This window comes from Podarcis raffonei, chromosome 14 (genome assembly GCF_027172205.1).
Source record: "Podarcis raffonei isolate rPodRaf1 chromosome 14, rPodRaf1.pri, whole genome shotgun sequence".
NCBI lineage: Eukaryota > Metazoa > Chordata > Lepidosauria > Squamata > Lacertidae > Podarcis > Podarcis raffonei.
Window position 1 is genome coordinate 12,779,468 of NC_070615.1, and position 21,842 is coordinate 12,801,309.

At 42.5% G+C, this 21,842-nt stretch overlaps 1 protein-coding gene across 9 annotated transcripts in view; it reads left to right on the forward strand.

Moving 5' to 3' along the window:
• Positions 1-21,842, forward strand: part of SEMA6D (semaphorin 6D) — a 433,313-nt gene that overhangs the window by 258,591 nt on the left and 152,880 nt on the right. For all 9 annotated transcript variants that reach the window (XM_053365705.1, XM_053365699.1, XM_053365703.1 and 6 more), the window contains exon 4: positions 11,260-11,284. The gene's annotated coding sequence lies outside the window, so the exon portion shown is untranslated. The remainder of the gene's footprint in view (positions 1-11,259; positions 11,285-21,842) is intronic.

A 21,842-nucleotide genomic window follows, 5' to 3' on the forward strand; every position in this document is an offset into this window, starting at 1 on the left:
AATTCCGCAGACAAGTTTGAGGAAAGACAGCTGCTTCCCATTGATAAATTTTTTAGCCTCAAGCACCGAAACAGAGTTTTGGCTTTCCTTCCTTATTCCCTGAGCAATGGGAAGTTTAATAACAGAAGGGTACTGAAACAGAGATGAAGAGCATCTTCAAACTTTGTACTATCATTATGAAGCACTGAGGTTGCTTTCAAAGTGTGCTCTGAGGGGGCAGGAGTCCTTTGGGGGTTCATCAGGGGTTCCTCAGTGAACAAATCACTGGTAGTGAACAAACCTCCTCAAAAGACAGCTTGTCCTCTAGTATTAAATCACGTCATCAACAACCCTCTCCCAAGCTATTACTGGTCCTACAAAGAAAAATATGTTGATGTGCTTAATCCACAAGACTAGTTACAACGTCTGGGGGATGATATTGAGAAAATGGCAAGATATGGCTCTTGCTCTGGCACCATAGCTCTGATCTAGGTTGTACACATACCAGTGGTGACTGGTGTGCATTAGGACTGATAGGGAAGAAGGCAGAGATGTCAACAGTAGATGGAAGTATTGTACATGTTCATTCAGTACAACAGCAAGGACAATCTGGTCCCGTTACCACCAGCTGCCCATGGCTTCCCTTGGGACAATCTCTTAAGATGGAGAGCTGGTCAGTTCTCAAACACAACAAAAATGTGCACATGTTTCTCCTCATAAAGTCATATTAATATGCCTACACTTTCCCGCAAATGGATTCATTTATAGTATCACAGAATTGTCATCCAGGCCAACCCCCTGCAATGCAGGAATCTCAACTAGATCATACATGACAAGTGGCCATCAAACCTCTGCTTAAAAACCCTCTCATGGGAGCCTATTCCACTATCAAACAGCTCTTACTGTCAGAAAGTTCTTCCTGATGTTTAGTCAGAATCTCCTTTCAGGTTAAAGAAGGCATATTAATGAGGCCTCTTAATATGAGTGTATTAGGAGAAAGATTAGCTAAAATGCTGGTGAATTTTTGTGAAAACTTTAAAAAAAAAACATAAATGGGTTCAGAAATGTAACATACCAGACATAAGCTTGAAAAAACAAGAAACTGATCAAAGATCCTGTTGCATGTCTCAATCACAGAACTTAAAATAGGAAAAAAGAGAGTGATAACAAAAATTGACAGATTCATGCATCCCTTACACAGAGTGTCACCAAAGAGAAGATTCTGTTGTGTATATTAATAGCTGAAATTATTCAGTCACTAAGGAAAAAAGTTTTCAAAAAGAAATTAATCATCTTCCCAGATACTAATTGGTGTCCAAGTCTAGTTCATTGCCAATAACAAAACTTTGGCCCACATAAAACATAGGAATTTGGGGTCGGGTTGGGCCTTGCTGCAAAGTGCAATGGAGATTAGAAATTTGCAGAGTCCAACTTTGGAGGACCAGAGGGAGAGATAGAATTTATCTGTATCACAGAACTAAGGATTTTTCCAGAGTAACAGTTGTTATGAAACTTGGAAGTGACCGTAGTAAATAAAATGCTTGGTATACAGCATCGGATTTTCTTGAGAGACATTCTTTTTTTTGCGTTGAGGAAGATGCAGAAGTTTCCAACTAGACGTCAATCTTCTTTATCAGGTTAACCTTAAAATCGAAACTGCACATGGCCGCAGCGGTTTCTTTAAAAACGCTTAGTAATAAATGTGGAAGCTATAAATCAGGTCATGTCCTCCCCATGCACTCTGCTACTGGATGCCTGAGGATTCCATGCTTTGTTCTTTCAAGGCCTGCCAACATTTCTTCAGTAGCGCCGAGTCGAAGTTTTCATCCAAGTTCTTTGCTTTACGTTTTGGGTGGGGAAGTGAAATGCCCCTCAAAATGTGAAACAGCGGAATATGTAAATTTTCAAGGGGTGCTGGCTTACCTTATGGGATGGGGGACAAGTTCATTTCAGTGTGTATTTAAAGGGTTCAGTCTTTTCGGAACAATAAGTAAACAGAAACACAGTCGTCATTTGAAATTTTCACTTCTCTGAATTCAGCTCTCCAGTCTGTTAATGGGAACAAAACTGCATATACTGGGGTAAAGTGTTGAACATATATCAATGGAAATAGCATAAAAAAAAGTTTTGGGGGATAATGTGTAGATTTTGGCAAAGCTGCATAGAACAATTTGCATATCAGGAGAAACTCATACTAATTTGTTGATGGCATTCATGCAGACATTTTTTTTTTAAGGCCCAAACAGATTAGGAAATATGGAACGCTGGACATAAGATTGAGAAACCAAGGGCAACCAAAATTGACAGATTCATCCATCCCTAGGTAGCAGTGTTGAGGTGTCTCTTTGGAAAACTTTCTGGCATGTTTCTCCCATGAGAAGACCTATGGGAATGACACAGCGTAGCTTCATTCTCATAGGCATTCTTACTTAAGAAATGTGCCTTGAGAATCTGCAATCTGCAACAAGGTTTTTAAAACTGGGAGAGCCCCCAGCACCCTTGTAAAAATAAGATCACCCAACTGCCACCCCACATTTGCCCCCACAGAAATCTGCTCAACTGCAAGTGCTGAGCTATAGGAGAGCAAAGCTCTGATAATGCTTCACCAACAATCAAACTGTACTTTATAGAGATAGGAGTAGCCACTCCACCTCTGTTATTAGCCCCATCATTACTGAAAAGTGCTTATTCGATTATAGGTGCCCAACTGCTCCAGCAGTCTGCTAACCAGATGGAGTGAGGAAGACACTGATTGTTCAGGGACTTCTGAGACAGAGGATAGAAATGTGCTATCCTTTGCCCAGAAGGGTACTGGGCTATGGGCTCATCATGTGCACTTTCTTCTGGGTTGCTGTTGCCCTTCTGATGCCAATAAATCATCCATTTTATCAACCGAAGAATGGGGATTGGGGATTTCGGCCCAGCTTCTTTGTTCGCTCTCCTTTGGATGTTGTATTTGGAATGCCACAAAGAGGTTGCAACAGCACAGGGGAAGGGGCTTTGCACAGAATATAAGGAGAGCCCTGCTGGACGAGGCCAATGGCCCATGTAATCCAGCAATGGGAATCCCACTAGCAAGACCCAAGCACAAGAGCGCTCTCCCCTCCTACGATATGCAGCAACTGGTGTTCCAAAGCATACTGCCTCCAACCATGTAGGCCAGGCATAGGCAAACTCGGCCCTCCAGATGTTTGGGACTACAGTTCCCATCATCCCTGGCCACTGGTCCTGTTAGCTAGGGATCATGGGAGTTGTAGTCCCAAAACATCTGGAGGGCCGAGTTTGCCTATGCCTGATGTAGCCAAAGCACAACCATCATGTTGAGTCCCTAGTGTCTCCAGCTAGGGAACCGCGAGGTTGCAAAATAGCTCTTTTTTGATGTCCTGGGTACGAACCATGTCTCCAGTTCAAGATTAGAAAGGCCAATGTTCTAACTGGACAGAAAATTGCTCTTTGAAAAGGTGAAGCCAGGAAGCCTGCTGTGTTTGGAGGCCGCATGGCCTTGCTGAGCTTATTTATGTATTTATTTAGAGCATTTGTAGCCCAATCTTCAGCCAGAAAGGATCCCAGAGCAACTTACAAACAATCAGAACAGGACAGTCCCTACCTGCAGGCTTACAATATTTTCAAAAAAGCCACGCAAGGGAAAAGAGGCAGGGCAGGGAGCCTGATGAATATGAGAAATGCAACTCAGTGACTTCTGCATCCTGATGATTCCCTAAATCACAGTGGAAGACCTCAAGCCCAGGGGCCAGGTGCACCCCTCCAAATCTCTCTACCTGGCCTTTAGGACTTTCCCCAGGCCAGAACTCTTCATCCATGCCCCAACCAGCCTTTCTTCAGGACTTTTGCCCAACTGGAAGGAGTCCTTCAACTTTGACAATGCCTCTTGCCTCCCTAAATTACAGAGGGATGTGTGACTGTGTGTAAAACAGAGCCTACTGTACAAATGTAACATTTTATATTCATTGTTCCAGCCACTTTTGTCTCTGTTAATTAAAAAGAAGTTTTATTCCGTGTTTTAAAGGGCTGTGTTGTCTGAACCTCTACCCTCGTCCCCACCCAAGAGCAAGGCGAATCCTGTTCCTATTTTATCCATGAACAAAAAAGCAAACAGATGATGGCAAAACTAATCTTGAGAAACTATGGCACCAAATTATTTCTCTTCCTTGTGCTAGATTTGGTCAGGGCAGCTGTTGCTATTCTTGATATTAATTTTTTGTATCTTTGTTTGAGATCTTATTATGTTTTATGTGGAAATGGTTTCAGTTTGGTTGTGTGCTTTCTGATGTCTTATTTATTGTCTATGACTGCTTTTGTTATGTTTGCAAGTATGTAGTTTTTTTCATGTTGTAAGCCGCCTTGAGCATGGGCTTAACTATGGAAAGCTGGCTTACAAACAAAAGGATGTGCTTATCTGTGTGTATTTTGATCATTCATTGTAAGCAGCATTGAGAACACATTGAGCTGCCTTCTCCAAGTGGGTCAACCCTTGAGATGTTTTGGACTTCAGTTTCCATGACCCATGACCATTGTCAACACCAGTTGGGTTCATGGATATTAGATTCCAAAAAGCCTGGACAGCACCAGGTTAGAGAAATTAGCTCTTGGTTCTACAAACCAGGATATAAATATCCTAAACAATGTGAGCACAAGGTCTTGTATTGCTGTCAATGAATAGCGCTAAGTATCTGGAAAGGCTCTTAATTTACTCTTGATAACTTCCCTTCTCTTAGGTCTTTCGGTAGTTTCAGCTATTAATTTTAATGTTTCATAACTGTGTGTTTCCCTGTCTCTGTTAATGGAAGACATCTGTGCCCTTAGATTTAATTGGGTGGTAATTATCTAAATAACATCTCTGGCTTCCTGAATATGAACCTGTTACCACATTAATTCTTTTAAACATGCCCCTTTTTGAAGGCACAAGTGCAGATTTGCTGCAGGGAGGGAGTAGGGTGCCTGGGCTTTGCGCCACCAAATATTCTAGCTAAGCACATTGTTGTAGATAGCCTTTATTCTCGTATCCTGAATGTATAAGGAGATGGTTTAAAAAAAACAAAACCTGCACACAAAGAACAATTTAGATACCAAGTTGCAACTTATTCCAAGTCAGATTCTTGGTCCCTGAAGCTCACTATTGTCTACAACATGGGTAGACGAACTATGGCCCAGGGGCCAAATCCGGCCAAATTGCCTTCTAAATCCGGCCTGCGGATGGTTTGGGAATCAGCGTGTTTTTACATGAGTAGAATGTGTCCTTTTATTTAAAATGCATCTCTGGGTTATTTGTGGGACATAGGAATTTGTTCATTTCCCTCCCAAAAAATATAGTCCGGCCCCCCCACAAGGTCTGAGGGACAGTGGACTGCCCCCTGCTGAAAAAGTTTGCTGACCCCTGGTCTACAATGACTGACTCCAGGATTTCTGACAACTAATTTTTTCATTGGGCTCTGGGATTTGAATCAGATTGTGGCCTTTGGGCTGTACACTCAGGTGTCAGAACTCTGTCCAGACACACACACACACACAAAAAGAATGGAGCATTGACATACCATATAGAATCACAGAGTTGGACGTGATTCAAAAGTCATCTACTCCTGCCTATGCCAATACAGGAAATTTTCTGCTTGCAAAAATACCAGGCGTGTAGACTTCCTCAGACAAGTTTGACTGCAACATTTCAGTTTCCTCCTCCACCACAGCCACTGGGCCTTAGGGACTCTGGGTTTAGGAATGCGGGGCAATAAAAAGTTAGGATAGTACAGTAACTCTTAGCTGTGCCATGTCATTTTCCTTCTCATCCCTCCCCAAATCTGCTGTGGGGTTTCTTCCCAACTCCCTTAGATTTAGAGAGGACATGTGGAGAGAGAAAAGGGTGGGGAAGTCACATTGCATAGCTAAAAGTCATTGTGTTGTCACAACTATGTAGCTGGATAGCACCCATGGCCTCCAGGTCTCCATTCAAGGATGGCTACTCACAGCCTTGGCCTGGCCTTAACCATTTTACACTTAAGTAACATTAATGGTTTTGGTGATGTTGACAGGCCTTGTGTGAGTCCTTACGATTCCCTTCTTTGTGATGAATTGAATTAGCCTTAGCTTACTGCTATATGGGAGTGTCCCACTGCGCATTCTATTTATTATACGGTGCCTAGATTTTTCACATATACATTTTTATTGACTGCCTCCCTATGATGTGTCATTTGCCATGTTTGTTTTTGTGATTGAATGGAACAGCAGCAAGGTAGCAATAAATTTTGTCTAGACAATTTAGTGACAAGTTGGTGTGATGAGCATTAATCTCCCCAAACTCATCCATGCAATGAATAAAATATGGATTACAAACCTTCCAGAACACACGAAGGTTGTAGTGTCCTTCTAACTAACCTACCCAAGAGCTAAACTAAGCAGTCTGGATAGCCTCATTGCTGTTCAGGCTTGATTCCAATTACATCAAATCTTTTGTTCCACACAGGCCAAAAAGAAAGGAAGAAAGAATTGCAATCTAGTAATTCTGTAAACCAAAGATTTGGGATTTCCTTTGTTTTGATTGTTTCTAAAGTAACTTTTGAAATGTTCTGACTAAAAGTATCAAAGGAATTGGCTAGCACATTCCTTCTCCGGTGCATAAAGAGCAAAACTTTAAAGATATTTCAGTCTCATTGTGTATCATGCCAGAGGGAACGTTCCTCATTCATACTGTTAAGGGAAGGTTAATTTCAAAATCTCGTCCGTGAAAATTTGAGAGAAGATACATTTTAAAGCTTAGTTTTAAATGAAAAGGAAAATATATTTCTTTTTCCAGATTTCAACAACCGCTGGAGCATTATCAAAGGGCATCCCTAGTTAATCATCATGCCTCGAGATTCCTATATTCAAAAAGGGTTCGATCCAATGGGAAGTTCCATTAAAACCTGTGGGAGATGCTGTGAGTTGCGTAGGAACATAGAAAGCAGTATTGTCTGCACTAACTGGAAGCAGCTTTCCAGGATATCAGACAGGGTTATCTTCCATGGAATATTAGCTATGTATATTGCCACAGATGGACTCTGTTTTTAGTCCTACTTTTAGAGAAAACAGTTACCAAAGTTTCAGATAAATTCTTGAGGCTGCAAAACTGTCTTGTTGCTCACATCTTTTAAAGCACAATAAAAAGAAAGCATTTAAACCACCTCTGGCATACTTCTTAATAATTTTTGCAGGGAAGATCAGTACAGTTAACAAAGAAATGTTTTAATTTTAATTAGATCTAAATAGGATTATATAAAACACAAAATATTATGCAAAGAAGCTTACGGATGTTAGATTTGCCACTATGGAATGCCCATGCTACAATGAATTGATGGTATTAAAATTCATTGTGTAAATGAGCAAAGGGGGTGGCGGTACTTATTTATTCTATCTAGCAAATACTGTGTCCCTGTAAAAGTACCCTCTAAAGTGTTTAATTCATTCATTACTGCTAAATGAATGGATCTAGGAGCAAGTCCAAGAGTCTAGATCAGGAATGGTGAACTCTTGAACCACCAGACCTTGTTGGACTACAGCTCCCATCATCCCTGGCCAATGGCCAAACTGGCTGGGTCTTATGGGAGTTGCCATCCACCCACATCTGGAGGGCCCCAGGTTTGCCATCCCTGGTCTAGAACATGATCAATCAGAGATGCAATAAATAAAATTTAGAACAAACTCAGGGGGAAATTGGTTCTTGAAATATCTATAGAATGCCGTTACTTGCAACCAATACATTTTGACCAGCAAGGGTTTATCATAAGAGAAAGAACGGAAAACTAGGAAGAACTGATGATTTATTTACAGACAATACTTTTACTTTGTGTGATGAGTTGCTTCAACAGGGGTTATGCATTTCTTTTCTTTTTCTTTCTACAATTTCAAGGCTGTCTGGTATCTATTTAGGCTAATCGGAATCTGCTCAGACCACCTACTGAATTTGAAACACTACATCTTAAAAGGGGTTACTGTCCAAAATATGTGGCATCTTATCAGAAATTCAAGATATATAAGCACAGGAGTTAAAAATAGGTGGGGAAATGTTTTGAGCAACTATCGCTGATAGGGGCTTCTTTGCTATATGTAATGATGATTTCAACATTTGGAGAAAGGTGAATTTTGAAGGGTGGGCATGCTCTGGTTCACAGCTTCCCCATCAAATCTCTTCCCCATCCCTATGAAGATTTTATTTTTATTTTTTTGCAAAAAAATTATTAGTTTTTACAATATCAACGACAAACAAAAACATAAACAAAACATAACAAACATAAATCATAACCTTATTGAAAATAACAGTTATTTACTTTGTAGAATGACTTCCTCGTTTCCCCTTAGTTGAATTTCATTGCATATCCTTATAATGGTTTTCCAAATCCCAATTTTAATACCCTTTAAATTAAACATTAACATCTTTAAATCTTCTCCTTCTTGTATTAAACATATTATTTTATCAGTTAACATACATACAATCCTAAGCCCATTAAGTATCTGGAGGCTATTTCCAGTTATTTTAGCTTAACAAATTTAGCTAAATAATCATTAAATTTCTTCCATTCTTCGTGGTGTTCCTCCTCCTTCTGGTCGCAGACTCTTCCGGTTAGATCGGCTAGCTCCATAAAATCCATCATCTTCATCTGCCATTCTTCTACTGTTGGTAATTCTTGGGTTTTCCACTTTTTAGCTAACAAAATATGAGCTGCATTTGTGGCATACAAAAATAAATTAACATCTTTCTTGGGCAATTCCGAACCTGTTATTCCAAGAAGAAAGGCCTCTGGTTTCTTTATAAATGATCCCTATGAAGATTTTAAGTGCATTTAGCTGAATTGTCTTAGGACCACTGGGATGCACATTTAGACCCATTCCTGAGGTCATGCGAATTATCTGAACTACTCACACAATAAAAGTAAACTTCTGTATCTCAGGGAGCTTTTGTATCCATGATGACTCTGCATGCGACTCAGAACCCTGATCCTCCAGAATTCTCAGTCAAGTGAAGACCTTCTGTGGATACACAAATCTCCCTGCTGCAGAAGTTTCATTTCATCACACAGTTGCAGTGCCTGTGGCATGTCTCTACAGTGCCACACTACTTGTCTTCCAGCTTAGGGTGATAATGTCCGAAGAGGACTACAACCTCTTCGCATTCATTCATTAATTTACAGACAATCAAAATCTATAGCACCAATTTTGGGGGTGGGATATCATAGCAGTGCACAGCATAAAATCAACAAGAAAGTTTCTTTCATAAAACAAGTATAAAACACCACAAAAATCTGTAAATCAGTTTAATACATCTCTGGAGCTCTCCCCTGGGAACGTATGAGTGAGCAGGCATCTAAAACTTGTTCCATGGCAAGATGTTAATCTTCGTGGATTATTCATGTACTTGGATACATTATGCTCTAAACAAAAGTGTGCTAATTGATATCATCACATTTAGTCGGCATTGTTACATCTTGAAATATAATTTGTTTCTTTTAAGGGTTTGGAGAGGGAAACTAAATCTAAAGAGGACCCTGAGCTTTAAACTGAACTTAATAGCTTGTATATTCTTGCAGCAGTTTTTTTTTTAAAGGTTGAAATACTTCATTATCCCTGAACTATTTAAAATGAAAGGATTCTATATCTAGTCACAAAGTATAAAAAGGATATGTATTTATATATCTGGGTCTGTGTAGTTGATTGTGCCAAAGGAGTTGATACATCTGCAGGCTTTGTTGCAAAATGCGTTGAAATTCAGGGATGAATAAGATCTGCAAGGGAAGGGCTTTCCCAACAGCTGGTCTTGGAGATTTGTCTTTGCATAAAAGTTACGGAGCAAAACTTACCCAAAGCACAAGTTACTTCATCCGACATTGGCTCCAGCAAGAAATGCTGCTGTTTTCATGGTGACAGTCATTACCTCTGAAGCTGATGCAATTTGTCAGCCTGGATAGCTCAGTTAGTTAGAACATGGTGCTGATAACCCCAAGGTTGCAGGTTCGATTCCCATATGGGACAGCTGCATATTCCTGCATTGCAGGGAGCGGGACTTAATGATCTCAGGGTCCCTTCCAACTTTATGATTCTGTGACCACTTTTGAGAGAGAGATGTCAACAGTTGAAATCCCACTGCATAACACCTGTGGATTTTTGAGAGCCAGTCCTCAAACATTTTGGAGACTCTGTCCTTGAGGCTCTTAAATTAATGTCAGAAGCATGCACACACCTACATTCTGGACCCTTCTCACTGGTGGCTGCTGCACATGAAGATACGTAGGACAGAAGGCATGGGAGGCCAACAGTAGGTGGCGCTAGAACAAATGACAGGCAGAATCAACTAATTCTAAATTTATCCCTATCCTCCTCCCACCTGAGTTCTACAAGGACAGTACAGTGGTACCTCGGGTTACAGACGCTTCAAGTTACAGACGCTTCAGGTTACAGACTCCGCTAACCCAGAAATAGTACATTGGATTAAGAACTGTACTTCAGGATGAGAACAGAAATCACACTGCAGTGGCGGCAGCGGGAGGCCCCATTAGCTAAAGGTTAAGAACAGTTTCAAGTTAAGAACGGACCTCCAGAATGAATTAAGTTCTTAACCAAGGTACCACTGTACTGATACTGAGGGGGAAGCTGGCAGCCAGGCCTACCCGCCTGGAACTGTTATAAATAAGAAGGCAGGCAGGTGGGGGCTGGTTGAGATCAGTACCCCCATCAGCCCAAATGGGCCATCCTTTGCTGAACTCACTTGCATCAGTAAAGACTTAGGACATTGATGTGAACCAATATATTGGAGCATCTCCACCAAACATACCAGAAACAACAATCCAAGGACAAATCTGGGCTAGAGTATGTGCTTTGTCTAGAGCAAAACAAACCACGAGCCAGGGTTCAACATACTGCTAAGGCAAACTATGGTTTGATAGCATGGCAGCCAGAAAAACAGGGGAGTGGCAGAGCAGATGAATTTTTTTGCTGCAGGTATCTGCACACTCATGCATCCATGCTCAGCTTAGCATTGCATCCCAAACCAGCCTTTCTGTGTTTTAGTTAACATTCCAATTTCATTTAAATGGGGAAGTTATCCTAACAAAAACTGAAATCCCATTGATTTGTATAAAGCAGACTGTATAAACCAGATTATGTTCATGTCAGTTTTACGTCAGTTCAGTTCTAGTTGTAGGTGCAACTGCAACTGCGTAGAACAAATCATAGCTGCACATGAATGAGATTGTATGAATTGCTTCATTTCTTCCCTCTCTCTCTCTCTCTCCATTCTAGTTTCAACATTTAACATCTGAAGGAGGTAAGTACTGTCCATCTTTAATAATGGATGAGCCACTGTTTCCAACATTTTAAGCATGCATGTATGTGTTTCTCAAAGTCAGCCTAATGAAAATGTTTCCACTATGGGGATGTGCTAATGCTCTGCGATCAGTATTACCTAAATAAATGGCATACAAGTGGTACTTCTTCTACATTACCCAGAGATGTTAAATCAAGAGAAATTCCGTCTGGCAAGGTGCATGCAAAGCTGCCTGTGCTGAGTGCCTGTGCCAAGTCTGGCATCCCTTTGCAGCCCAGTATCATCTATTCTGGGACACGGGTGGCGCTGTGGGTTAAACCACAGAGCCTAGGACTTGCCGATCAAAAGTCGGCAGTTCGAATCCCCACGACGGGGTGAGCTCCCGTTGCTCGGTCCCTGCTCCTGCCCACCTGGTAGTTCGAAAGCACATCAAAGTGCAAGTAGATAAATAGGTCCCGCTCCGGTGGGAAGGTAAACGGCGTTTCCGTGTGCTGCTCTGGTTTGCCAGAAGCAGCTTAGTAATGCTGGCCACATGACCCGGAAGCTGTACGCCGGCTCCCTCGGCCAATAAAGCGAGATGAGCGCCGCAACCCCAGAGTCGTCCGCGACTGGACCTAATGGTCAGGGGTCCCTTTACCTTTACCTTTTATCATCTATTCTGACTAGCAGTAACTCTTTCAGGCGCTGCCACTGGCATCCCTCATCCATGCTGAATGGGATCTAGTAACATCTGGCAGGCCACAGGTTACCCACCTCAGAAGGAGTTTGTGCCCTATATAGTAATAGAGGACATATCTGTAGAATGTCTAGTAGTACAGTTCCCCACCCCTAATCTGTCTGAAACCTCGCATGAATGCAGCCTTCTTGGTGACTTCTCTCGGGCTCTGAAACTCCTTGCCCAGGGAGGCCCAACTAACCCCATCTCCAATGACCTTCCATTGTAGGCGACATCCTTACTTAGAAAGGCAAAATAAAGATCAATAAACAGACTTGTAAATATACTGACATTGGGTTTTTATCAAAAAGCAAAAGACCACAGGTTGCTTTTACTGACGTTTTACAAGACTCATTTTTGTGTTATTTATTTTGTACTGTACTGCTGTCTTATTGCATTTTCTTATAGTTTATTGTATTCACGCCATTGGCATCAGCTGCCTTCTCGCCATTGGTAGAAAGGCAGGATGCAAATTGTAACAGAGGGAGATTTGCAAGTGTACCTCCGTGGCTTTCGCTTTCCCCTGGTGTGCAAAGAACTCCCACAAATGACCTCTGTAATGCTTGGTTCTGTGAACACTCCCAGGAAGTGTCAAAGTTAGCGATGCATCATAAATGCTGCATGCTGGTGACACCCATTCCATCAGAATCAGGAGAGACTGTTAAGGTGCTGGACAGGTGTGGAAGCAGTGATGGATTGGATAGGGGCTATGGAACTGAGCCTGAATGCTGATAAGATAGAAGTACTGTGGATTGTGTACAATCTTTTCTGGGAAGGGTTGCATTCAGGTTCATAGGCTGGGAGTAATAATAATAATAATGATAATAATAATATAAATTATATATTTTAATATTATATTATAATATTAAAATATTTAATATAATTTACTATTATATTATAATATTATAAATATAAATGATAATAAATAATAATAATAAATAATAATTATTATGTTTATTATTATTATTATTTATACCCGCCCATCTGGCTGGGTTTCCCCAGTACTGTGCTCTGTGGCTTGGGGAGCCTATGCCCGACTTAGCCTGATTCGTCAGCTACAGCCTTTCGTAGACCAGCTTTTAAAAATGTTTTCAGTAGTGATCATTGGCTCCTTTAGGAGGAAGGGCAGGAAACAAGTTAAACTACTTAGAGATTTTATTACAATAAAGAGATAATTATTTTTAAAAATTATAATTATCACTGGTGCTCTGTTATCAGAAAAGAAACATATATACACAGTGAAAAGGGTCAAATGTAGTCAATCATGTATTGTTCCTGTTGATCCCTCCCCCCTATATATATATATATATATATGCCCTGAAATTAAGTATATTTTGTAAATGGCATCAGTTCTATAAACTGGAACAGTCACAATTCCTTGGTTGTGTTTGGGATTTAAAAGATCCAGAGATCAAGCAGGAAGTGACCCGCTGGAGCTTAGATCCTTAACAAGAGAGGTGTTTTATCTTTCTTTCTTATAACAAAAGGACAAGCACCTAACCTCTGAAGCTAGATCACAAAGGATGGGTGCTTTGTAGAGGACTACGAGAATAGCAGAGCACCTTTGGGAAAGAATGTTTTTTAGGCTTAGAATTTTTTTTAAAGAGAAGGAGAGAGAGAGAGAGAGAGAGAGAGAGAGAGAGAGAGAGAGAGGAAAAAGAAAAGTAGATTGCCTTCTCATACTGCTGTAATGTAATATTTTAATTATAGTTTTCAGTGCACTTCAGAGAGTGCCCCTACAGGACTGCTAATTAACCAAGTTGTTCAGCTTTCAAATAGTATCAATCAAAGGATTGCTGGAAATGTCTGGATCTCATTTTCAGAGATTAGAGCATAAAAGAAGGACACTTTGCTCCATTGTTACTCAACTTAAGAGGTCATATATAATGGGCACCACTTGTGTTATTAAAATCTCAGGTGACGTCAGGATGCTGTGCCTGCTCTGGAAAGAGTTTAGGCATTGTGCCTTTTTAAAAAGCATGAAAAATATCCTATTCCTTTTTAAGACTCTTCCAAAAATTTGTGCTGAAGGCCAAAGTGAACTGGACAGCCGTGGGCCTCCAAGACATTTCAAAACTAATTTTGCATGCCCTATCCCAGGTAGTGGTCATCGTTCAAATATGAGTTGGGCATATATCTTTCATGTAATGAAATGGAGGGGATAATTTATATGGTGAATATCAAATAAATTGTAATATATTTAAATGTACCACTCTTAGTATTAAAAAACTGCAGAAGCCAGTGTGGTTAAGAGCAGTGGTTAAGAGCAGTGGACTCGTAATCTGGTGAACTGGGTTCACGTCTCCGCTCCTCCACATGGAGCTGCTGGGTGACCTTGGGCCAGTCGCACTTCTCTGAAGTCTCTCAGCCCCACTCACCTCTCAGAGTGTTTGTTGTGGGGGAGGAAGGGAAAGGAGAATGTTATCCGTTTTGAGACTCCTTCGGGTAGTGATAAAGCGGGATATCAAATCCAAACTCTTCTTCTTCTCCTGCACCCCAGCTGAGCCGTAAAAGCAAGCTTCCTTATCCCAACCCTCTAGGCGCTGGGGTGAAATTGCCTCAGCTCCCAAGGTGAGAGCTGCGGCAATTTCACCTGGCGCCTTGCAGGCTGAGGCCAACGCAGCTTGTTTTTTCAACATTGCGGTATATCACCAGGTCTGGCGATATACCGCAATGTTGAAAAGCTGATATCGCCCAGCCGTAGACCAGGGTTATTATAATGTCAATGGTGCTGATCTATCCCTGCACAGCTCTGGATTTGGACCACAGTCTGTTATACCAGCAATTCTGGTATAAACACATTCCAGGTACAGATGAGTACAATCCAAATTCCCTTATTGCCCTCCTGTGTCCTTTCAGTTAAAATAACAATTTACTTGTAAGCATTAAGCAAATTCTGAATCCCAGTTATTGGTAAGACATGAGTTTCTGTTCTGCAGAGGTTTTGTACGGGTAGCAAATATTTAAATGTTGGGACCTATACCTACATGCAAAAGCTCATTACAGTATTTCAAACTATTCCCATCTTTAATGTGTATTTTGGAAATAAAAAGTCATTTCTTCTTTAAACAACGTAATAACAAAAAATGGCATTGCAATGCTCTTGAGTAATTTGTAATTCTTTAGGTTAAAAAAAAATCCTTTCAATTCCTCAGTAGTGTGTTTATCTTGCTAAGCCACGTAGCGGTAAAGCTTTGTGGATTAATGCCTTTGAATCTGGAAAGTTGCTTCTGATTAGACATTCTCTTGGCTGCTGCTGCCATTTCTTTACTTCTTCTACACAATAACAAACATGATTAGTTCCAATATATCATGCTCTCCTTAACCTGCTTATAATTGGGAGAATCTACTGTACATATCCTTAAAGTCAAACTCACTCCGAAGATTGACAAGTAATTACAAGAGAAGCGGTCTCATCTCTGGTAATTACAGTTGTCACCATCAATCCAATTAACCAGGATAACTAACTCAATGGACTGTAGTCATCAAAGCTTTGCTGCTAAATCCAGATTGCTTTGTAAGGGGTTTTGTTGTAGAGGGAGGGTATTCTTCGAGATTTTTCAGTTTCCCAAAATAGTTTAAAGTGAGAGGATAATGGAAGTTTTTGAAGAGAAATCACACACACACACCCCGCCTCCACAATAATGGGCCTTTTTTTGGTCTTCTCATTCTGTCTCTCTGACTAGCCCTCCTCTCTAGTTGCCATTGGTTGATCTTCTCTGACATCACAGAGAGTCTAGGCAGCCTTGGGCCAGGGAAGTGAGATCTTAGAATTCAAATTACACAGTCCATGAGGAGTTTTAAATTAAGTCATAGAAGCATTGTCCATACACTGTGGGTTGTATCAAATATTACTCCCGCTCAAAGTGGATCTGTTCCAATTAATGGACACAACTAACTCAGGTCATTTAATTTCTATGGGTCTACTCTGAGTACATGGTTGTCAGAGGAGTGTTGGGAACCAGGTCCTGACAGCAGACATGTAAAGATAATTAATTCACCTGTCGGCCACACAACTTGTCAACTGCAATCCATGGCCACGTCCCACAGATGATGGATCTGTCTTGCCAGAAATCGTTCATTTGTTTGCACCCTTCAGAAAACATTCCGAAAGCTAGCCCATTTCATTTGAAGGAGAAGCCTTCATCTTGCTTTCAGTTGGGTCTAATCTGCTGTCCTGCAATCTTCCATGTTTACCCAAGGCAATGACAAAGCTGGCCTGGTTGACAGGCTCTCCCATCCCCCTCCTTCCCCCGACCCGTCTCCATCTGCTACTCATCGATTTCCTGTTATATTTTTAGCTACGTTCATTTTAAATAGAGTGCGCCATAATGACATCGGGGGGGGGGAGACTGTCTAGGCCTACTGTGTACATCATTGCACACCCCACACAAGCACTATTCTTTACCGTATTTTTTGCTCTATAAGACTCACTTTTTCCCTCCTAAAAAGTAAGGGGAAATGTGTGTGTGTCTTATGGAGTGAATGCAGGCTGCGCAGCTATCCCAGAAGCCAGAACAGCAAGAGGGATTGCTGCTTTCACTGTGCAGCGATCCCTCTTGCTGTTCTGGCTTTCGAGATTCAGAATATTTTTTTTCTTGTTTTCCTCCTCCAAAAACTAGGTGCGTATGGTGGTCTGGTGTATCTTATAGAGCAAAAAATACGGTATATACCAAGCCGGAAAGAACTGCAACCCCTTTTGCGTCAACTCGCTAGCCTTGTTTGGGAATTCAAGAAAGGCAGCATTAATTGTTCTAGGAAGGAGAGTGGAACCCCAGACTCTCATTCTGCTAATGTTACCCTATCCCCTGGGTTGCCCCCCCCCAATTCTGCCCACAGGTCAGTGGAGGCTGGTCAGTTATGGCATATGTGACAGTACCCTACCAACCCCTGTTTACCCTCAGCCAATCCCTACCCGCCGATCTTCTAACTTACAACCAGTCCAGGGAGTTCAAAAGCATTGCCTGCCAACTTCCTTCGTTATTAGTACAGCAGTACCTCGGGTCACATACATTTCAGGTTACAGACACCGCTAACCCAGAAGTATTCCCTCAGGTTAAGAACTTTGCTTCAGGATGAGAACAGAAATCGGGCTCTGGCGGTGCGGCAGCAGCAGGAGGCCCCATTAGCTAAAGTAGTGCTTCAGGTTAAGAACAGTTTCAGGGTAAGAACGGACCTCCAGAACGAGTTAAGTACTTAACCCGAGGTACCACTGTATTAGCATTAGTATTAGTATTTATATTTATATACGGTGGTACCTCGGGTTACATACGCTTCAGGTTACATACGCTTCAGGTTACAGACTCCGCTAACCCAGAAGTAGTACCTCAGGTTAAGAACTTTGCTTCAGGATGAGAACAGAACGGCAGCAGCGGGAGGCCCCATTAGCTAAAGTGAGCTTCAGGTTAATAACAGTTTCAGGTTAAGTACAGACCTCCGGAACGAATTAAGCACTTAACCTGAGGTACCACGGTACTGCACCATATCCACAGGTCTTAGGGCAGTTCACAAGATAAAATCAGAATATAAAACAACAAAATACATAATCAAAACTTTAAAAAAATCCAATAACACACCCACCCACCACACACACTTTAAAAGGGCATAGGATGTCAGTCAAACCAACCAAAGGCCTGTTTAAAAAGGAACGTTTTTGCCTGGCGCCTAAAGGTGTGTAATGAAAGTGACAAGCAAACTTCCCTGGGGAGAGCATTTCACAGAGGGGGAGCCGCTGCAGAGAAGGCCCCGTTCTTGTGTTGCCACCCTCTGGACCTCTCAAGGAGGAGGCACACGAAGGAGGGCCTCAGAAGATGATATCAGGGTCTGGGGTAGGTTCCTATGGAAAGAGGCGGTCCTTGAGGTTTGGTGGTCCTGAGCTATTTAAGGCTTTATAGGTCAAAACCAGCACTTTGAATTGGGCCCGGAAAGTAATTGGTAGCCACTGCAGTCGGACCAGGATTGGTGTAATGTGCTCAAACCGTCTTGCTCGGGTGAGCAGCCTGGCCGCTGAATTCTGCACTAGCTGAAGTTTCCAAACTGTCTTCAGAGGCAGCCCTACGTATAACACATTACAGTAATCTAACCGTGAGGTTACCAGAGCATAGACAACCGTAGTTAGGCTATTCCTGTCCAGATAGGGGCATAGCTGGGTCACCAGCCGAAGCTGATGGAAGGCACTCTGGGGCACTGAGGTCACCTGGGTCTCAAACTACAGCAAAAGATCCAGGAGTACCCCCCCCAAGCTACGAACTGTCCTTCAGAAGAAGCATAACCCCATCAAGAGCAAGCAACCTCCCACCCAATCTGCTTTTTGAAACTAGAAGGGACTTTAAAAGCTATTTATAGCAGGGCACGTGATGGATGCCACTTGTGTCGACGCACGTGTTCTTTGTGGGACAAGGAATGAAAAGAAGACCTGTTGAGGGTACACGAGCGTCCACACAGGTAGACTGCTTTGTTTGTTAATGTCGAATTTGAAAGCTCACGGTGCACGCTGTAAGATAAATGCACAAGTTTCACAAAGGCCTCACTTTGGGGGAGCAACCAATAGGGGGCACCCTCAGAATCCTTGTCGTCATGAAAACACTAACATTGCAGCATATGTCTTGGCGCGTTGGTGTGCGTTTTGCAACAAGTATCTGTTATGTACTGAAGTTCTCACCCTGGGCCAGCAGGGGGATACTGTAGATAGTTATGCAAATAAGAGATCGAAAGTGACGTTCAGTGATTGGATACTTTTAGAAAATTGTTACAGTTACGTTATACTGGAGCTCTATATAAGCAGGCTGACTGAACCCTTCAGTTCAGTTCTGTTCTGGCCTGTGAATAAACAAGAGCTGTTTGAAGAATCGCTGGGTCGTCTGATATGTTCACCCACAACTTAACAGTATCCTCCGGCTCAGGGCCCCAAACCCAAAGGAAACATTACCGTTCTGGGAGTCCAAGAAAAATGCTCTATTTAAGAATGGGTGTTCTGCCACAAAAGCTGTGACACTTCCTCAAATGGTTGGGGGAAGTTGTCCTTTCATCTTTTGTTACTTTGCTATGCCTTTATGAAGTGCAGCACCATACGTATCTTTCGGCATTCCCTCCTCTGTGTTGATATAGCTATAAATAAGGGAAACTACAGCAAGCGAGGCTTGAAAATGCAAGGCCTCATATCAGCTGTTTTTTCTTTAGTTCCTTCGGCAATATAACCCGTGCACAGTAGATAAAAACCCTGGAGTCACTCTGCTCTCTTATTGACCTCATTGGTAGCGAAATTTATTACAGCAAATCCCCTATAAAAATGGCTCCAATCATTTCTAGACTTTACAGGGGGAAAATATTGCTACTAAATTGTTTTTTTGTTTGTTCCTTTCCTTCAGCCTCAGCATCACTGTACTCTAACTCTCCCGGCTGAGTCTAAGCCATGCCTGTCTTAGCTGTATGGCAGGTTTATGAGGCCCCCTTGACAGGTTTCTGACTCTACTTCTGTTTGCATGGTTGCCACGGAAAATATAGCAGAGCTGGTGGGTATGATGATGATGTGCTACATGTAATGTCAAAGCGTGTTCTCATTAATAGAGAGCACGTGTTGCAGTGGGGTCTGGAAGGCCACCCCTCTGTTGCTGGGTGGGTTAGTTTGGATGATCATCTGCAGTGATTGCACAGTTGGGTTGTTGGGCAAATTTTGGTGTTGCCAGTTAGGGGGTTGGACCAAAGGTTATAAAATGAAGTCATGCAGCTCTGACTAGGCACTTTTGCTGTGTGCATCAGATCACCTGCCCACCCCCACCCCTAATTTTAGGAATCTTGGTTGACCTTACTATGCCTGTCATGGGGTCGCCTGATTTTGGGGCAGGGGCCTGGTAGGAATTTTGTCCAATTGACTGATTGGCTGGTGCCATTTGGTTTTTGCCTACTGCGTAGCAAATCTTCACAACTTGTAAGGTTGTGGTTAGGCAGTGGTTAAAAAATTGGTTGGTGGAGGGGTAAGGAATGGCGGTGCCTGCCCCTCCAATGCTGCTGTGGAAAGGGAATTCCATTAAAGGAATCCAGGGGCTTGGCATTCTTTCGTCTGTACCCCTGAAGGGGGCTTAGGGCCGTGCAAGCCCCAGGGAGCATTGGGGGGGGTGAGGGTCTGGTGCCCAGCTCCATTCTCTCCCCAATATTGTTTTCCCTTACTGGCTTTCGCTGGAATCCGGAAGTCAGTTCTGTCCCTAGGCGTGGGGACAGACAGTCATAACCAATGCCTAAGCAACCACTCACATTTATGTATTTTAATAAAGCTGTGGCCAAAATTATGCCAAAAACCTTAAACAAAAATTATGTGTGAAGTGTGAATCATTTGGGGGTGGATTGGAGGACCTCGACATGCAAACAAAGTGTGTAGTGCCCTAGAATCATAGGAAGCTGACATACGCTATGTAGGACCATTGGTGCATCTAGTTCAGTACTGTCTACACAAACTGGCAGTAGCTTTCCAGGATTGCAGACAGGGGTCTGTCGCAGTCCTACCTGGAGATGGTGTTGGTTTAAACTGGGAAGCTCTGCATACAAAGCAAATGGTTTGTGAGGCTTCAGGGAATCCTGTCCCTCTCGTGGTGGCAGCCAAGAAGCAGATAAATGAGAAGAGTTCTTACCAAGTACTTTATTCAATATTCACAGTGAGAGACAAGGGAATGCAATCTATCTTAAATAATGGCATTGCTCTGAGTAAAGTCCCATCCCCTCTCCTATTCTGCGGCGTCCCTGTGCTGGCTGATCTGAGCTTTCTGCCTCTGAGCTTTCTGTTCTCCTACTCTCAATGCACGCCAGGTCCTGAGAGGGTGTGTGTGTCAGGGATGCTTTCCAAAGACACTGAGTCTGTCAGCTGTCTCTTCCCTGGTGCTTCTTCTTCCTGCTGCTCCTCTGCCAATATTTCCCAGCTTCTCCCCTTTGCAGCCTCTGAACTACTGTTGCAAATCACTGTTGCAAATCTCCTCCTGTTCTCGGGAAGATTCGGGGAGGGCGGTCCCAACCATTCCTCCTCAGTCCAGCCCCTGACATGCTTTGACACTGAGCTACATCCCCTTCCCAAATAGGAAGCTGCCTTATACGGAGTCGGAGCCATTGCTTCATATAGCTTGATATTGTCAACACTGGCTGGTAGCACCTCTCAAGCTTTTGAGACAGGGTCTCTCCAACTCCTCTGTGGAGATGCTCAACATTCTGCAAGCACTGAGTATTTTCAGTCATTATTGGATGGTTTTAGAGGGGTTCCCCCCCTTCTTTAAAGAGAAGAGACTGGCAGGCTCAGAGTTTTCTCCCCAACCTGCTGGTACCACCTTCTTGTGTGTGGTGGTGGGAATCATGCATATATCTGTGTGTGTGTGTGTATGTGTGTGTGTATACAGTCGTACCTCGTTTTGCAGCCGGGATCTGTTCCGGAGCCCCAGCCACTAGCCAAAAAGGATGCAGGACAAAGCACCACATCTGCGCACGTGCGCGGAGCAGTTTGCGCTTCTGCGCATGCACGAGCGGCAAACCCAGAAGTAACCCATTCTGGTTTGCCGCAGACATTCACTGGAATGGACGCTAGACAAGGCAGACGTTCGTGGAGTTATTACTCACTCTGTATGTGTGTGTGTGTGTGTGTGTGTGTGTGTGTGTGTGTTCATCACTTTTTCAATATGTCTTAAAGTGATGTGCACAAAATTAAAATGCAGAATGACTGAAGCATTTCAAATCCCAAACACAGCATAAAATAAATGTTGCTGATAATGATCATAGAATAGCAGAATCATAAAGATGGAAGGGACCCTGAGGGTCATTAAGTCCAACCCCTTGTGGTGCAGGAATATGCAGATGACCCAAATGGGT